The sequence below is a fragment of the Callithrix jacchus genome, chromosome 13, assembly GCF_049354715.1.
Source record: "Callithrix jacchus isolate 240 chromosome 13, calJac240_pri, whole genome shotgun sequence".
Lineage (NCBI taxonomy): Eukaryota > Metazoa > Chordata > Mammalia > Primates > Cebidae > Callithrix > Callithrix jacchus.
Window position 1 is genome coordinate 110,593,550 of NC_133514.1, and position 20,346 is coordinate 110,613,895.

Consider the following 20,346-nt stretch of genomic DNA (forward strand, 5'->3'; position numbering starts at 1 on the left):
TGTACATGTGTTCTCATAGTTCAACTCCCACTTATGAGTTTAAATAGCAAAAATATTGAAAATGAAATATTCTTAACACAAAGAAATGATAATTACTTAAGTTATGGATACCTTATTATCCTGATGTGAAGTACTATGTACCAATAGTAATTAAAAATTAAAACAAAAAATGATATTATAAAACCTACATTCATATACAAACTACATAATGGCCATCAAGAGTATACTAAAAGATTTTAAAATATTTCTGTAATAAAACATTACTGAAGAATAAAAATAATTTACTTATTAATAAATAACATGGATTAATTTTACAAATATGCTATGCAAAATAATGTAGGCATTACACAAAGGAGAATGAGGAAATTTCAATAAAAATAAAAATAGTCTAGACTTTGAATTAGGTTATAAAATAATAGAGGTAGCTATTTGATAAAATTCATTGAATTATACATAAAATTATGCATTTTAGGATATATTTTATTATATTAAATACATATGCTTATATTAAACATAAATATCCCTCAACAGAATTTTAAAAGTAAAAGTAAGGCAGGTTAAGCATTGGGAGGCTATTATTATAGTTCATCTGAAGAAAATCAGGGCTTGGTCTAAGGTGACCATGGCAGAATTAGGGCATATGCAGGCTAAGGATATGTTTTGGGAGTTGAGTTGATAGAATTTGCTAATGTAGATATACTATTTTATCTGAGGGAGATATGAAGTAAAATAAAATTGTAGTCTTTTTCTATTTTCCATTTTTCTTATACATATGAATTCATTCATGTTAATAGTTATAACTATTGGAGATAATATTTGTTCTGCTTTCATACTTATAAGAATATTCACCATATACATACACCTGCATACATACACACATGCATCTTGCAGAGTATAATATAGTATACAGAATTGCATTTTATAGTTACAAAATAACATTTCAATATGAATGTTACATTCATATATAAATATAACAAATAGTTATATGAATCCTACAAAATGTAATACATTTTAACAAGCTAAAGTTGTTCTTATATCAGTGTTACTGCTTTTTAGCATCTGAAATTGCAATATAATGTATTCCACATTCTTATCAAAAGATCATTCAATGCATTTTGTTGTTTGTTCTTTAGCTTCATTAAAAGTTAAAAACATTCTGTATTTAAAATTATAGCAGATAAGTAATTGAATTCATAGTAGTGATTAGCACCATAATGAACTGCTTAGCTAACTAGCCACTTGAGATAAACCAAGATTATCTGTAATTTTGGTCTAGTGATGTGGAGAAAATATGTTTCTTTTCTTCCACGTGTTCATAAGGTCTTAGTTTACCTCTTAAGTGAATAAAACATCTCTGTATCTATAAATTTCTTATTCTTGACATCTCTTGGAATTATGAGGGCTTTCAGTACAGCTCTTATAATATCTGTCGGTCACTTGTTCTATTGTTATACTTATTAAAGATTCAGTTTAAATGAAGTACTTTTTCAGGATTCTGTAAGACTCTACCTCTCCCTTACTTCATTCCTGTCTATACGGGCTTTATTTCCTATCTGCTCCTGACCTAAATTCAGCTGAGACTTCATTGTTACTACAGCTGGGGGTCTTGCAGATGCAGTACTAACCACATTGCAACACCCAGGACAGCTCAAGCCTTTTACTAACATAGTGCAGTAAAACAATATTATGTTATTTGAGAAATTCCTTAGTTCCAAGTGTTGTGTATTACTCAAATCATTTGTCTCATGCACTAAGGCCTTCTGTTAAAACAAAAATTTGAGCCAAACTAAGCTTCCCAAGTGAAGGAAAAATTAAATATTTTGTGATCAAGCAAGTACTCGGAGATTTCATCACCACCAGGCCTACTTTACAAGAGCTTCTAAAAGAAGTGTTAAACAACCAGTATTAGCCTTTCCAAAAATATACCAAAAAGCAAAGAGCATCCACATAATGAAGAATTTACATCAACTAATGGGCAAAACAGCCAGCTAACATCAAATGGAAGTAACAGACTCACATATATTATTATTAATCCTAAATTTAAATCGACTAAATCCCCCAATCAAAAGACACAGCCAAAACCCATCAGTATGCTGCATCCAGACCCATCTCACATGCAGGGATACACAAAGACTCAAAACAAAGGGATGGAGAAAGATTTACCAACCAAATGGAGAGCAAAAATAAATAAATAAATAAAAAGAAGGAGTTGCAATTCTCGCCTCCGATAAAATAGATTTTAAAGCAGCAAAGATCAAAAGAGGCAAAGAAGGTAATTACATAATGGTAAAAGGATCAATGCAACAAGAAGAGCTAAAGATCCTAAATATATACGCACCCAATACAGGAACACCCAGTTACATAAGACTTATAAAGAGACTTAGACTCCCACACAATAATAGTGGGAGGCTTCAACATCAATATTAGATAGATCAACAAGACAGAAAATTAATAAGGATGTCCAGGACTTGAACTCAGATCTGGAACAAGTAAACTTAATAAACATTTATAGAACTCTCCACTTTAAATACACAAAATATACACTCTTATCAGTACCACATCACACCTACTCACAGGTTTAAATGAAATATTGGTTGGCTACTTATTTGTTATTTTCTTCCCTCATTTTTTTCTGTCTCCATTATTAAGCACAATTATTGGCATAAAAGAGGTTTTCAGTACCCATTTTTAGACTGTATTCTAGCCAGGGCAATGAATCAACACTCCCATTCTCTCTCCCTCTCCCTTTTCCTCTCCATTTTTTTTTCTTCCTTTCTCTCTTTCTTTCTGCTTTTTTGTTTTTTTTTTGAAAAAAAAAAAAAAAAAAGCTAGAATGGGTCATTTTTACTCCATTCTATTCTTGGTAACCTAACTTTCCCATTCCCAAAGACTGCTGACACCATAACAATCTCCATTTTTGTATGACTGGAAGCTTAATTTTCAACTTAATCATTTACTCGTCTCATATCAGAAAGTCACTAGATAATATCTGAAAAAAAAACTTTGGGAGAATAAGAATGTTTTAACATATTGGTCATAAATGTCTTAGCTAGGCTATAGTTTGCTGAATTAATTTCTAATGAGATATCAAGGAAGGTAACATGCGTCAATAGCATCTTGATGAAAGGAAAAAAGTGAAGGAAGACAAGATCATTCACATTAATTCAGAGGTCTACCTGAGAGCCATGGCCAGGTGGTGGGATGGAGCGACTGGTTCAGGTGGGATTGACCTGCAGACAGCATGGGCCACAGTGAGACAGCACCAGCACAGAGCGACATCAGAAAAAACAGAGAAGACCAGAGGCTGAAATAAGTGACCTTCTCAGTGCAATAAAGTCTGTGTTGCTTAGATAAACTGATTTTAAAATCCAATTGTAAATGAGGACTTTAAAAAAAGTTACATCATTCCAAAATTTTACGACTTTATGATTTCCCTCTTATGAATGCTTTCAAAGTCACTGTTTCTGACATAGAACCCTTAGGTATACGATTTAGATATCGAAATACTATCCAAATAAATTCAAGAAAAAACATAGTCCTGATATCGTTTTACTTTACAGTTATGATATATGTGTGTCTAATATTTTTGAATGGCAATTATGTCTATGTTTGATGTTTACTGGGGTGGTAAACTGTTATTTCTTAGGCTTTGCATGATTTATTTTCAGGTCTGGGATCATAGGTAAGGAAATATTCACGAGTGCCAACGAGTTCCTCTACTGCACTAATTCTTTTTGACACTGTGCATTATAGTTACTGTTGCCTGCACTTGGCAGAGTGCTTGTGCCCCAGCTCCTTTCCTTATCCTTTCCTTGATAATGATCTTTGGAAAGTCTGCCAAGAGAAAGTGACAACATGTTCCCTCTGGCTATGCTGCATGTAGCTAATTTTACACCACTGTAGATTGGCGTATTCCTAAATAGGTCTTCTACTACGTTTTTCTCTGCAAATCAGCATCACAAAAACAGTAACATTTACACATATCCATGCTCAGGGAGTGACCTTCTAGCTTATACTTTTCAAAAATTTCAATTTGTGAAGTCGTGTGATATAAGCACTATATGGGGCCTCTTTATTTTTTTTAATTAAATCTCACTGGTTAAGATATGTGTATAGATTAGATGACTCAGATTACCCTTAAGTTTGTAATGATAGCCACAAATTCTATTTGTTTTTATATATTGATCCTGATTTTGCATTAGCTTTGTCACAGGATTTAATGCCATTTTACCTGTTTACTGAGTTAGAACTCAGATGAAAATATTTATAGAATTATTAGATTTGTTTCTAATTTTCATGGATTTTATTATCCTAATTGAGAAAAATACATGAATAGAGCTCTTTGCATATTTTGTCTTAAATATCCAAATTTCTAATGATGTGTTAAAAAGCAAGGAAATATAATAAATATGAAGCCTCTTCCCTATAACAATGTTAACAAGAAATTATAAATATCTTGTCCATATGTATATATATATATATATCAGTATATATGGTTTTTGAGACCAAATGACTGTTAATATTGAAGCTTTCAAACATATGTAGTTCTAATTTGGGAAAAATAATCAAAATCAGAGGTGTTCCTGGAAGTATTTCTAGTCTGTGGTAATAGCCTAGTTCTTGGTCAATGAATTAGTGAGCCGATTGTGAAAACTTAGCTCAAAATTCAGGGAAATCTGAGAATATCCAAAACTCTCCACCTTCTAAGGTTGTAGAATCCCTAAGACCTGTATGAACCATGCAATTGCAGTCTACAATCACATATCCCTACTGAGGCTATCTTAGAGGAAAGTAATTCAGATATATTAATAAGTACATATTTAATTAATTAAATTCTAGTTTGACCTAACAATGTAAGATGGGCACTGTATATCAATAGTGATAGCCAGGTTATGTTGTGGTAACAAATGAGAAATTACTTCTGGCTTAGAAAAACAGACTCAATTTCTAGCTTATACTATATCTTTCTCATACCTTAGCTGCAGCGATTTTCCCGTGTTGTATTTACTCCAGAATCCACCCTGAAAAACCAAACTGTAACTAGAATAAAGGATAAAAATAAACATGGCAAAGCATCCTCCCATTCTTAAAACATCTGCTCAGTGGTGGCGTCCATCACTTTGGTCGTGTTGCTCTACCTGACATTCAGTGAAGCATAAAATTGGGACCCCTATGTCCTGGAAATGCAGCACGTACTGGTAAACAATAATATACTATATTACAGACACATATAGCACCATCTCTCACTGGAATATTTTATGTATTAGACTCATAAAGGGAAATCCAAATCTACCTTTTAAAACACTGGTTATCTGATCCTCAGAAGTGTTTAATCAGCCTCTCTTCTAGTCCCAGGCTCCAGAAAGCTACTTCAACGGCTTTGGGGGCATGTGCTCAGGACCGGTGCTCCTTCACCGCATGTGTGTTGAGTTGACATAATGTACTTGATATCTTCATGGGCTCTGAGGCTACACTCCTTGGGTTCGCCTACTAGCTTTGCAATAGCCAGTTAGGTCCTAGGTCATTTTAGATAATCTATTTTTGAACTAATTACCTCTTTAACAAACTATGAATAATAACAGTTTCTTACCTCAAAGGATTGTCGTGAGGAAGATAGATAAGCCTGCAAGGTGTTTAGAAAAGTGCCCAATATCGATTACATGTTCTTTAGTATTATATACTCCAAGTTTGAAAGTTTTGGTTTATACAAATATGCATGACACCAACATGTGTTTCTTACACATGAATAGCCATATAGATCCATCAATTGAGTACATGATATATTCAAAAGTTGGTTTGTACTTTACATAACCTTTTGAACACTATTTTTCTATCTCAATTATTGTAAAACAAGGTAATTTAAAAAATATGTAGGCGTGATATTATGATGGAGAAACTATAAAAAAATTGGTGAGGTCTTTCTTCCTTCATGTAGAGCAAAAATGTTTTTTTAAATATATTTTTAGTATTAAGGACATCACTGATAATGACAAAATACTAACAGGTAGCATTATTTAAAATGTACTAAGGTATGACTCAGTCATTATGCTAAAGCCTTATTGTAGCTTACATAATCACGACTGTAATTTGAAGTTTCAAATTCTAGGTAGTATCAACCCTATCTTATAAATGAGACCACTGAGGCTTGAAGATCACAGCAGTTAGCCCTGCAATGCAGAGCAGTGTGTGTCACAGGAATGGAATTTACTGCAGACCGCCTGACCTGGAGCTCATACTCTTTTGACCACATTTACCTTTGCCTATAATTTTATCATAAAGTTAAAACTTTAAAACATATAGAACAAAATATGATCACAAATATTTGTGACTTGAGTGTGACAAATATTTTTTAATTAGAAAAAGTAAAGCTATAACATTACAAATTTAATAAATTATACTCCATCAAGATTTAAAACTTAAAGAAAAAACTCTTTATATTTTCTGACACTGTTCAGAAAATATAAATGAAAGCCACAGCCTGGGAGAAAATATATGCAAAAGAAGTGTGTGATTTAAGGCTCATATTTGAAATACAAATAATTTTTAATAAGAAAACCAAGTAATGAAATACTTGAATTGGTTTGTACAGATTCTTCTCCAAAGAACATACACTGATTGCAAATAAACACATGAAATGATGAACAACACTGGGTCATTATGAAGATGGAAGTAAAATCTACACCTCTCTATATGCACCGGAATGGGTAAAATTTTAAGGCCTAACAATAGCAAATGTGGACAACAATGTGAAGCAAATGAATAGAACATAGATTACTTATGGGAATGTAAAGTAGTACGGCTATGTTAGAATATATTTTGGCAGTTTCTACAAATTTAAAATTGCCATACACCGCAGTAATTGTATCCCTAGGTATTTACCCAAGAGAAATGAGAGCATATGTCCCCATGAAACATATGTGCAAATGTTCACAGTATCTGTATTCATCATTCCTTAAAACTGGGAAGAGTCCAGATGTCTATTATATCAGTGGATAAACAAACTATGGCATCTCCATAGGACAGAATATTTCTCAGCAATGAAACTGAGTGAGTCACTGATACATGCGACAACATGGATGAATTGCAAAAGCATTATGCTAAATAAAAGAAGCCAGGCACAAAAGAAGACATTCTATTTGATCTGTTTATATGTAGTTCTGGAAAAGCCAATTCTAGAGGAATAGAATGAGATCAATAGTTACCAGTGGTTGTGGATGGGGGAAGTGGTGAAATACAAAACTAAAGATAGGCATACAAAACTTTTCGAAGTGATGAGAATGTCCTGTTATATTTTAGTTTATTATTGATATGTATATGTCAATATTATACATATATATATCATTTAGTTTTATATTTGTGTCTGTGTGTGTGTGTGTGTATATATATATATATGTATAAAGACACCCACACATATATTTGCCAAAACTTAATAAATTGCACACTTAAAATAGGTTATTAATTGTATCTACACTATATTTCAGGAACAGTCATATTTTAAAAGTAAATTTATATAACTTTTTAAAAAGATCACACATTTAAATAATTTTACACATTATAAAACTAAATAAAATTAATAATTTTATTTAAAAATATAAAAATAAAATGAAAAATATATACAGTTAATAGGTCAATTTATATGTGATTTTTCATTATTGGCAATCTATGGTGTTTAAATAATTTCTGATTCTTATTTATAGAAATGAATAAGAAAAAAGTCTCCAGTTAGTTGTGATTAATAATTTTATCACTGGTCTGCCTTATACTTGATCTGTTTTTCCCACTTACTACCCATACTTTGTGAAATTTTGAGGAGGCTTTCCAACCTTGTTTTATTTCTAATATGCTGAATTAGTCATCATCCCAGGATATTCTCAGTTCTTTTTAATAGAGTAATTATTCTTCCAAGGTTCTCAAGTGAAGGCTTGCTGCCTATTGCTAAAAACCAGGAAACTTCTGCCTGTAGTTTTCTGCATGCTTCCATTTTCTGACACTAAGCACTCTTTTTGTACGAAGCCCAGCTGTCTCTGCGTTCTGTTTGCACTGTAGGACTGTGAAGAGTTTTCTATTGACTCCGTTTCTTAGGAAGAGAATGTTTCACACTGAGTCTGTCCTTTGAAAGGACTCAGTAGAATCATGAATTATATGAAGTTTTCTACATCATATTAAATGCCCCATTGCAGTACTCTTTCACATTCATTGTCATATGTTAAAGTTCTCTTATTTGTATATTTAGACTATGTTGATATTAAGAATAAGTTAGTTACTATTTTTCAGTTTATTTACTTCCAAATAAACACCTGCTTGTATAGGGTATTTTGCACTTCATTTTTTATCAAATCTTCCTAAAACTTGTGATACATATCTCAAATATTATTGATTTCAGAAATATTTAATCCTTCTTTACCCTTGTTTCATAGTTATATCATGTTGCATAAATTTTACAGCATTTTGCAATATTAAGATGACCAAAACCTCTTTTACCTTTTGAAAATGTCTATAATTGTATTCTACAATGATCAATAGATTTATTCTGTTCAATCTACAATGATCAGTAGGTTTATTCTGTTCATTCTTAATTTTTAACAATAACCAATTTCCCACTCTTTAAATTATGAATTTAATAATGCCAAAAAAATGGTATAGGATTTATTTCTAAAAGTCTAGACTTCTATGATCTCAGAATCATTCGTTTAAGATTTAATCCAAAACATTTCAATAATTTTATAGGTTAAATCTATCAGATCTATCAGTTCTAACCACACAATAAAATATGTGCTAGTGTGCTGAAGTGTTTAGGGATGTATCAGACATAGTATGAAATGAACTCTGGTGAAATAGTAAGAAAATAATAGAGTATTTCAAAGTAATAAAAAAACTGATAATGCTAGATAAATGAAAGTATCTTTTTGGTTTCCTTAATTATGAAGATCTTATTTAGTCTTGATGATGCTCTATTTAAAGAATTTAAGATTCAAGACTGTACCACAGCCTTCAACTATTCTTTCAATAATTATTATTTTTCTTTTACTTTTTAAACATAAGGCATGATGAAATATTTGTGAAGCTTCATTTATACCACAGTGGTCATAAAATGCAAGTGTTTGGTTCATCGTTGTCTCTTAACTGTCAATAAAGCAGCTGAGTTTCGTTTAGATTTGAGTGCACAGCTGTAATATTAAAAACAATTCAGACTTCTGAATCACATTTTAAAGTTAAAGTAATTGTATAATAAATTAAAAATTATATTAAAGAAGATGATCCCACATTTATACAGTAATCATGTTAATCCTCCTGCAAACTCTTTGTTCATATGTATGTGCATTTCTCTCATAGCAGTAGTTAACAAGCACAGCAAATTTGACATTGTAGATTAGTTAATTTCTAGATAATATTTTATAGGTGCCTCTTGTATAAATTAATCTTGCTTACAGGTAACTGCTTAGGACACTCCATTTATGTGCAGGAGATCTTAGCAAGACATTGAAGAGATTTATTAGTCTTTATTACTACTTATCATTGCATAGATGTTTTGCTAAAGCCAAATTACATTATTCTAATTTAGGTCAAAAAATCAAAAATCAAAGGATGGGAATTTAAAACACTAGGACAAGGGAAATTTAGGAAATGTAAAGTAAAAAAACATTTTGACATGGGGTGATAAAAATGGAAAAATATTCTTAAGTTGGTTTAAAACAAATTTTTTTTATTGCATTTTAGGTTTTGGGGTACATGTGCAGAACATGCAAGACATTTGCATAGGTACACACATGGCAATGTGTTTTGCTGCCTTCTTCCCCTTCACCCACATTTGGCATTTCTCCTCAGGCTATCCCTCCCCAGCTCCCCCCGCCCATACTGTCCATCCCCTCTTCCCCCCAATAAACCACAGTGTTTAGTACTCCCTTCCCTGTGTTCATGTGTTCTCATTTTTCATCACCCACCTATGAGTAAGAATATGCGATATTTCATTTTCTGTTCTTGTGTCAGTTTGCTGAGAATGATGTTCTCCAGATTCATACATGTCCCTACAACGACATGAACTCATTATTTTTGATTGCTGCATAATATTCCATGGTGTATATGTGCCACATTTTCCCAATCCAGTCTATCATCGATGGGCATTTGGGTTGATTCTAGGTCTTTGCTATTGTAAACAGTGCTGCAAGGAACATTCGTGTGCATGTGTCCTTATAGTAGAACAATTTATAGTCCTTTGGATAGATACCCAGTAATAGGATCGCTGGGTCAATTGGAATTTCTATTTCTAAGGCCTTGAGGAATCGCCACACTGTCTTCCACAATGGTTGAACTAATTTACACTCCCAACAGTGTAAAAGTGTTTCTATTTCTCCACATCCTCTCCAGCATCTGTTGTCTCCAGATTTTTTCATGATCACCATTCTAACTGGCGTGAGATGGTATCTCAATGTGGTTTTGATTTGCAACACTCTAATGACCAGTGATGATGAGCATTTTTTCATATGTTTGTTAGCCTCATGTATGTCTTCTTTTGTAAAGTGTCTGTTCATATCCTTTGCCCATTTTTGAATGGGCTTGTTTTTTTTCCTATAAATCTGTTTGAGTTCTTTGTAAATTCTGGATATCAGCCCTTTGTCAGATGGGTAGACTGCAAAATTTTTTCCTATTCTGTTGGTTGCCGATTCACTCTAGTGACTGTTTCTTTTGCCGTGCAGAAGCTGTGGAGTTTCATTAGGTCCCATTTGTCTATTTTGGCTTTTGTTGCCAATGCTTTTGGTGTTTTGGTCATGAAGTCCTTGCCTTCCTATGTCCTGAATGGTTTTGCCTAGATTTCCTTCTAGGGTTTTTATGGCACCAGGTCTTATGTTTAAGTCTTTAATCCATTTGGAGTTAACTTTAGTGTAAAGTGTCAGGAAGGGGTCCAGTTTCTGCTTTCTGCACATGGCTAGCCAGTTTTCCCAACACCACTTATTAAACAGGGAATCCCTTCCCCATTGCTTGTTTTTGTCAGGTTTATCAAAGATTGTATGGTTGTAGGTATGTTGTGTTGCCTCTGATGCCTCTGTTCTATTCTATTGGTCTATATCTCTGTTTTGGTACCAGTACCATGCTGTTTTGATTACTGTAGCCTTGTAGTATAGTTTGAAATCCGGTAGTGTGATGCCCCCCGCTGTGTTCTTATTGCTTAGAATTGACTTGGCTATGCAGGCTCTCTTTTGGTTCCAAATGAAGTTCATGGTGGTTTTTTCCAGTTCTGTGAAGAACGTAAATGGTAGCTTGATGGGGATAGCGTTAATTCTGTAAATTACTTTGGGCAGTATAGCCATTTTCACAATATTAATTCTTCCTAACCATGAACATGGAATGTTTCTTCATCGGTTTGTGTCCTCTCTTAATTCGTTGAGCAGTGGTTTGTAGTTTTCCTTGAAGAGGTCCCTTAGGTTCCTTGTGAGTTGTATTCCTAGGTATTTTATTCTTTTTGTAGCAATTGTGAATGGCAGTTCGTTCTTGATTTGGCTTTCTTTAAGTCTGTTATTGGTGTAGAGGAATGCTTGTGATTTTTGCACATTGATTTTAATCCTGAGACTTTGCTGAAGTTGCTTATCAGTTTCAGGAGTTTTTGGGCTGAGGCGATGGGGTCTTCTAGGTATACTATCATGTCGTCTGCAAATAGTGACAATTTGTGACCTTTCCTATTTGAATACCCTTTATTTCTTTTTCTTGCCTGATTGCTCTGGCTAGAACTTCCAGAACTATATTGAATAGGAGTGGTGAAAGAGGGCATCCTTGTCTAGTGCCATATTTCAAAGGGAATGCTTCCAGTTTTTGCCGATTAAGTATGATATTGGCTGTTGGTTTGTCGTAAATAGCTTTTATTTCTTTGAGATATGTTCCATCAATACCAAGTTTATTGAGGGTTTTTCGCATAAAGCGCTGTTGAATTTTGTCGAATGCCTTCTCTGCATCACTTGAGATAATCATGTGGTTTTTGTTTTTGGTTCTGTTTATGTGGTGAATTACATTTATAGACTTGCATATGTTGAACCAGCCTTGAATCCCTGGGATGAATCCTACTTGATCATGATGGATAAGTTTTTTGTTGTGTTGTTGCAATTGGCTTGCCAGTGTTTTATTGAAGATTTTTGCATCTATGTTCATCATGGATATGGGCCTGAAGTTTTCTTTTCTTGTTGGGTCTCTGCCGGGTTTAGGTATCAGGATGATGCTGGTCTCATAAAATGATTTGGGAAGGATTCCCTCTTTTTGGATTATTTGGAATAGTTTCAGAAGGAATGGTACCAGCTCCTCCTTGTGTGTCTGGTAGAATTTGGCTGTGAACCCATCTGGAAATGGACTTTTTTTGTGTGGTAGGCTCTTAATTGCTGCCTCGACTTCAGACCTTGTTATCGGTCTCTTCATAGTTTCAGCTTCCTCCTGGTTTAGGCTTGGGAGGACACAGGTGTTCAGGAATTTATCAATTTCTTCCCAGTTTACTAGTTTATGTGCATAGAGTTGTTTGTAATGTTCTCTGATGATGGTTTGAATTTCTGTGGAATCTGTGGTGATTTCCCTTTTATCATTTTTTATTGCATCTATTTGGTTGTTCTCTCTTTTCTTTTTTATCTGTCTGGCTAGTGGTCTATTTTGTTGATCTTTTCAAAAATACAGCTTTTGGATTTATTGATTTTTTGAAGGGTTTTTCATGTCTCTATCTCCTTCAGTTCTTCTCTGATCTTAGTTATTTCTTGTCTTCTGCTAGGTTTTGAGTTTTTTTTATCTTGCTCCGCTAGTTCTTTCAATTTTGACGATAGGGTGTCAATATTGGATCTCTCCACTCTTCTCATATGGGCACTTATTGCTATATATTTTCCTCTAGAGACTGCTTTAAATGTGTCCCAGAGATTCTGGTATGTTGTGTCTTTGTTCTGATTGGTTTCAAAGAACTTCTTTATTTCTGCCTTCATTTCATTGTTTATCCAGTCAACATTCAAGAACCAGTTGTGTAGTTTCCATGAAGCTGTGCAGTTCTGGGTTGGTTTCTGAATTCTGAGTTCTAACTTGATTGAACTATGGTCTGAGAGACTGTTTGTTATGATTTCTGTTGTTTTGCTTTTGCTGAGGAGTGCTTTACTTCCAATTATGTGGTCAATTTTAGAGTAGGTGTGATGTGGTGCTGAGAAGAATGTATATTCTGTGGATTTGGGGTGGAGAGTTCTGTAAATGTCTATCAGGTTTGCTTGTTCCAGGTCCGAGTTCAAGCCCAGGATATCCTTGTTAATTTTCTGTCTGGTTGATCTGTCTAATATTGACACTGGAGTGTTAAAGTCTCTCACTATTATTGTGTGGGAGTGTAAGTCTCTTTGTAGGTCATTAAGAACTTGCCTTATATATCTGGGTGCTCCTGTATGGGGTCCATGTATATTTAGGATCTTTAGCTCTTCTTGTTGTATCGATCCTTTTACCATTATGTAATGACCGTCTTTGTCTCTTTTGATCTTTGTTGCTTTAAAGTCTATTTTATCAGAGATGAGAATTGCAACTCCTGCTTTTTTTTTGCTCCCCATTTGCTTGGTAAATCTTCCTCCATCCCTTTATTTTGAGTCTTTGTGTATCCTTGCATGTGAGATGGGTTTCCTGTAAACAGCATACTGATGGGTTTTGGATTTTTATCCATTTTGCCAATCTGTGTCTTTTGATTGGTGTATTTAGCCCATTTACATTTAGGGTTAATATTGTTATGTGTGAATTTGATACTGCCATGTTGATGTTAGCTGGCTGTTTTGCCCATTAGTTGATGTAGATTTTTCATTTTGTTGATGCTTTTTAGCATTTAGTGCATTTTTGGAATGGCTGGTACTGGTTGTTCCTTTCTATGTGTAGTGCCTCTTTCAGGAGCTCTTGTAAAGCAGGCCTGGTGGTGACAAAATCTCTGAGTACTTGCTTGTTCACAAAGGGTTTTATTTTTCCTTCACTTATGAAGCTCAGTTTGGCTGGATATGTAATTCTGGGTTGAAAGTTCTTTTCTTTAAAGCTGTTGAATATCGGCCCCCACTCTCTTCTTGCTTGTAGAGTTTCTGCCAAGAGATCTGCTGTGAGTCTGGTGGGAGTCCCTTTGTGGGTGACCTGACCTTTCTCTCTGGCTGCCCTTAGTATTTTCTCCTTCATTTCAACCCTGGTGAATCTGACGATCATATGCCTTGGGGTTGTTCTTCTTGTGGAGTATCTTTGTGGTGTTCTCTGTATTTCCTGGATTTGAGTGTTGGCCTGCCTTGCTAGGTTGGGGAAATTTTTTCTGGAAAATATCCTGTAGAGTATTTTCCAGCTTGAATTCATTCTCTTCATCACATTCTGGTACACCTATCAAATGTAGGTTAGGTCTCTTCACATAGTCCTACATTTCTTGGAGACTTTGTTCATTCCTTTTTGCATTTTTTTCTCTAATATTGATTACTCATTTTATTTCATTGAGTTGATCTTCGACTTCTGATATTCTTTCTTCTGCTTGGTCAATTCGGCTGTTGAAACTTGTTCATGCTTCGCAAAGTTGTTTTTCAGCTCCTTCAATTCATTCATATTCCTCTCTAAGTTATCCATTCTTGTTATCATTTCCTCTAATCTTTTTTCAAATCTTTTTTCAAGGTTCTTAGTTTCTTTGCATTGATTTCAAACATGTTCTTTTAGCTCACAAAAGTTTCTCATTATCCACCTTCTGAAGTCTAATTCCGTCATTTCATCACAGTCATTCTCCGTCCAGCTTTGTTTCCTTGCTGGTGAGGAGTTTTGGTCCTTTGTAGGAGTCGCAGTGTTCTGGTTTCGGGTGTTTTCCTCTTTTTTTGCGCTGGTTTCTTCCCATCTTTGTGGATTTATCCACCTGTCGTCTGAGTAGTTGCTGACTTTTCGATTGGGTCTCTGAGTGGATGCCCAGATTGTTGATGATGAGGTATTTCTGTTACTTGGTTTTCCTTCTACCAGTCTAGCCCCTCCACTGTACGACTTCTGAGGTCCACTCCAGGCCCTGCTTGTCTGAGGTACACCTATAGCAGCTGCGGAACAGTGAGGGATGCTACCAGTTTTTTCTTCTGCTATCTTTGTCACAGAATGATGCCTGCCTAATGTCAGTCTGATCAGTCCTTTTTGAGGTGACTCTGGATATACAGTGGTCAGGGGGCTGCTTGAGGAGACGGTCTGTACTTTATAAGAGCTCAAGCACTGAGCTGTGAGCTTTGTTGTTCATTCAGGGCTGTTAAGCTGCTACGTTTATGCCTGCTGCAGCAGAACTCTTAAAACCCCATTTTTTCCTCAGATGCTCTGTCTTGAGGAGTTGGGGCTTTCTTTATGAGTGTCCATTGCACTATCTTTCCTAGCTAGGAGGCAGTCTAGTCACTATTTGCCTGCTGAGGCTCTGCCCTGCTGATGTGAGGTCCACCCTGTTGCTGCGGGCTCTGCCCTGCAGCGGCAGGCTCCGCCTTGGGCTCCACCCTGCGGCGGAGTCTCTGTTATGGTGGGTTTCCTCGGCAATGGCAGGCTGCATCAGTAATGGGAGTGTACCTCAGTAGGGGCAGATTGCCTCGGTAATGGCGGATGCCCCTTCCCCACCGAGCTGCACCATCCTGGGTTCAGCTGTGCCTGCAGTGAAACTCTCCACCTGGAGTGTTTCAAACTGCCGTTTTGTTTGTCCCTGTGGGGGTGATACCCACTGAGCCTGCTCGCCTGGCTCCCTGTCTCAGAGCACCTTTCTTTTTTTTTTAAGTTGAACGGATGGCTCTCTTCTGGGTGTTTCAGTCGCCCGCTGTTAGGGCACCAGGATCTGTGTGATTTCCCAATCAGTGACCCACTGCACTGGCTCAAACGCCACTTCCCAGGAATCTCCTGGTCTGGCTCACTGTCCAAGTCCTGTTTAATCAGATGGATATGCTAATCTGGTCTTCCAAATCTCAGATTTCCGGTTTAGCAGGGCACCCGGGCCAGTGTGTTTTGTGCGGAGTGTTGTGGAGTGTTGCTGCGCTGCGGCACCAGCCGAAGCGGCTGCAACAGCCAAAACAGCTGTGCTTGCGTCCTGTGTCTCTCCTACACCTGGGAATTTCCCCGTTCTGTGGGCAGCAAAGATCCATCTGGAAATGCGGCTTTGACTCACCCTCTGCGCATTCACTGAGAGCTGCGATTCTGAGTTGTTCTTACCATGCCATCTTGAATCACCCCAGATCCTAAAACAAATATTACAGTAACAGTTGATATGCTTTAATGTCACCTGTGAAATGTATGCAAATGTTTACCTAAGACGTAAGTTGAGATATTATAATGGTAATCCAAGATTTTCTATGTGACAAATATTTTATTGTATGTTTCTAATAAATTTTGGGGATTATATATTTAATGAATTATAATAATTAATTAAATTAAAGCACCATATAGATATAATTAAGGTCTTTATCATGGTCTTTGTAATATACATTTCAAAGTTTTTTTTAGCTATTTTTAATAAAACTTTTTTCATTTATTTTTGGATAGTTTATTGTTAGTGTATAGAAATGCTACTGATTTTTGTGTGCTGATTTTGTATCCTGCAACTTTACTATTCATTTATTAGATCTAACAGTTTTATTCGTGGAATTTTTGTATCTTTCTATATATACTGCCTCGTTGTCAGTAAATGACAATTTTGCTACTTCCTTTTCTATTTGAATGCCTTTTATGTGAATGGGCCTCCTTGTTTTATTCTTGATGTCAGAGAAACAGCTTTCAATGTTTCACCATTAACTGTATATTTGTCATATGTAGCTTTTATTATATTAAGGTGCATTCTTTGTATGCCTAATTTTTGAAAGTTTTTGTCATAAAAATGCTGAAAAATTTTTTTCTGCTTTTATTGGGATGATTATATGATTTTTACCCTTCATGGTATTAATGTGGCACATCACAGCTATTGATTTGCATATGTTGAACTGTCCTTGCATTTCAGAAATAAATCACACTTGATCATAGCGAGTGATCATTTGTTGAGGATTTTTGCATATGTGTTTATTAAGGTTGTAGTGCCTTGTCTAGTTATAGTATCAGGATAATGCTATACTTGTATAATGAGTTTGGAAATATTCCCTCCTCCTCAAATTTTTGGAAGAATTTAAGGAGGATTGGCATTAATTCTTTTTAAAATGTTCAGAAGTATTCACCAGCAAAATCATCTGGTTTTAGGTTTTTATCCTTGAAATATTTGATATTACTAATTAAATTTATTTTCTAGTTATAGGTTTATTCAGTTTTTTTATTTCTTTGTCATTCAAAGGTTGTGTATGTTCAGAAATTTATCTGTTTATTTTATGTAATCTAATTTGTTAGTGTATAATTGTCCATTGTGATCACTTATGATCCTTTGTAGTTCTGTGGTTTCAGTTGAAATATCTTCCTTTCACTTCTGATTATATTTGTCTCTTCTTTCTTCTTGTCTTATTTAGTCTAGCTAAAATTTTATTAATTTTGTTTTTCACAAAGATAACTCTTAGTTTCATGATCTTTTATATTAATTTTCTAGTGGCAATATCAATCTTTTTTTCTATACTTTACTATTTTCTTTTCTCTGTTAATTGCACTTTGTTAATGTTATATTAGTTCTTTGAGGAATAACATTAGGTTGTTTTTTAAAAAATTTTTGTATTCTTTACATAGGCTTTTGTGTTGTTGTAAATTTCCCTCTGTAAATTTCCAAATTTTGCTGCATCCAAAATTTGGCATGTTATGTTTTCATTTTGGTTCTTTTAAAGATAGTTTTCTATTTTCATTTGATTTTGTTCTTTGACCCATTGGTTGTTATTATACACATGTGCAAGAAGAAAATTGGACTCTATCTCACTACATATACAAAAATCATGTCCAAATAGATTAAAAATCTGAAACTATAAAAGTACTAGAAAAATATATAGGAGAAAAATTATATTATATTGGTTTGGAAAGTGATTTTTTAGATTTGATCCCAAAAGTTTAGCCAATGAAAGCAAAAATAGACAAATGAAATTACATCAAACTGAAAAGCATCTACACAGTAAAGGAAATAATTACCCGGGTGAAGAGACAACTTATAAGAAACAAAAATTTGCAAATTATGTACCTGATAAGTTAATATCCAAAATATATATTCATTTTATTATAACTTGACAAGCTATAATTGTACATGTTTGCCTGTTAAAAGTAGATGTTATGATATATGTATACAAAGTTGAATAATTAAATTACATCAATTAAGATACCCATTACCTCATTTACTTATTTTTTTGTGGAGAAAACATTTGAAATTAATAGGTTAGAAAGTTATAAATTTTCAGTATACTATTATTAATTATCATCACTATGCTCTACAATTGGTCTCAAAAATTATTCTTCCTGTTAAACATATTTCTTTTCTTCATTCTTTTTTTTTCACTCTGATGCCCAGAGTAGAGTGCAGTGGCTCAGTCTTGGCTCACTGCAGCCTTTACCACCCTGACTCAAGCAATTCTGCCATTTTAACCCCCTGGATTGGGATAATTAGTATTGTTAAAATGCCCCTGCTACCCAAAGAAATCCACAGATTCCCTGCCATTCCTATCAAAATACTAAATACAATCTTCACAGAAATATAAAACAATCCTGAAACTTACATGGAATCATAAAATACCCAGAATAGCCAAATATAACCTAATCAAAAAGAACAAAATTAGAGGAATCATGTTACCTGGCTTCAATTTATACTGCAGAGCTATGGTAACCAAAACAGCATGTTAGTGGCATAAAAACAGAAATATAGACCAATGGAACAGAATGGCAAAACCAGAAACAAATCCACACTCCTATAATGAACTCATTTTCAACAACAATGCCAAGAACGTACACTGGGATAAAGACATTGTCTTCAATAAATGGTGCCAGGAAAACTGGATAGTCATAAACTAGACCCAATCTCTTGCTATATACAAAAATCAAATCAAAATAGATTAAAAAGACTCAAATCTAAGACCTCAAGCTATAAAACTACTACAAGAAAACACTGGAGAAAATCTCTAAGATAACGTTCTGGGCAAACATTTCTTGAGTAATATTCTACATGCACAAGCAACCAAAGCAAAAACGGACAAATGAAATTACAAAAAGTTAAAAAACTTCTGCACAGCAAAGCAAACAATCAACAAAGTGAAGAGACAACTCACGGAATGGGAGAAAATATTTGCAAATTATCCATCTGACAAAGAATTAATAATCATAAAAATATAAAGAGCTCAAACAACTCTTTGGAAAAAAAACTAATAAACTGAATAAAACTGGACAGAAGATCTGAATAAACATTTTTCAAAAGAAGACATGCAAATGGAAAATATGCATATGAAAAGGTACTTGACATCACTGATCATCAGAGAAATACATATCAAAACTATAATGAGTTATCATCTCATCCCAGTTAAAATGGTTTATTTCCAAAGACATGCAATAATAAATGCTGGTGAGGATGTGGAGAAAGAGATTTCTAGTACACTCTTCGTGGGAATGTAAACTACTACAATCTCTATAGTGAACAGTTTGGAGCTTCCTCAAAACACACACACACACACACACACACACACGCAGAGAGAGAGAGAAATAGAGCTACGATATGATCCACCAATCCCACAGTTTTGTAGATACCCAAAATAAATTAGTGTATCAAAGAGATATCAGCACTTCTGTGTTTGTTATGGCAGTGTTCACAATAGTAAACATTTAGAAGTAACCTAAATGTCTCTCAATGATGAATGAATAAAGGGAATGTGGTACTTATACAAAATGTTGCACTATTTGGCAATAAAAAGGTAATGAGACTCTGTCATTTGCAACAATATGGATGCAACTGGAGGTCATTAAGCCAGGCACAAAAGGACAAACATTGCATGTTTTCATTTATTTGTGGGATCTAAAAATCAAAACACGTGAACTTACGGAGATTGAGAGTAGAAGGATGGTTACCAGAAGCTGAGAAGGGTAGAGGTGGGGTAGTAGTAGTAGAGGTAGTAGTGGATGGTTAATGTGTACAAAAAAAAATTAGAATGAATAAATAAGACCTAGTATTTGATTGCACAACAAGATAACTACAGTTAATAAAAATTTAATATGAAAAATAAATACTGGAGTGATGGATACCCAATTTTCAATCATGTAATTATTATTCATTGCATGCCTCTATCAATACATCTCATGTACCCCATAAATATGTATGCTTACTATGTACCTAAAAATTAAAATATAAAAAATAATGAAAACATACTAGATTGTAAAACATGTTACACACAGCAGGATGGAGAATCTATACAGGAAAAAAAGATTTAAGTGTAATTCACTTGCAATAGTCTCTTCATATTTAACATA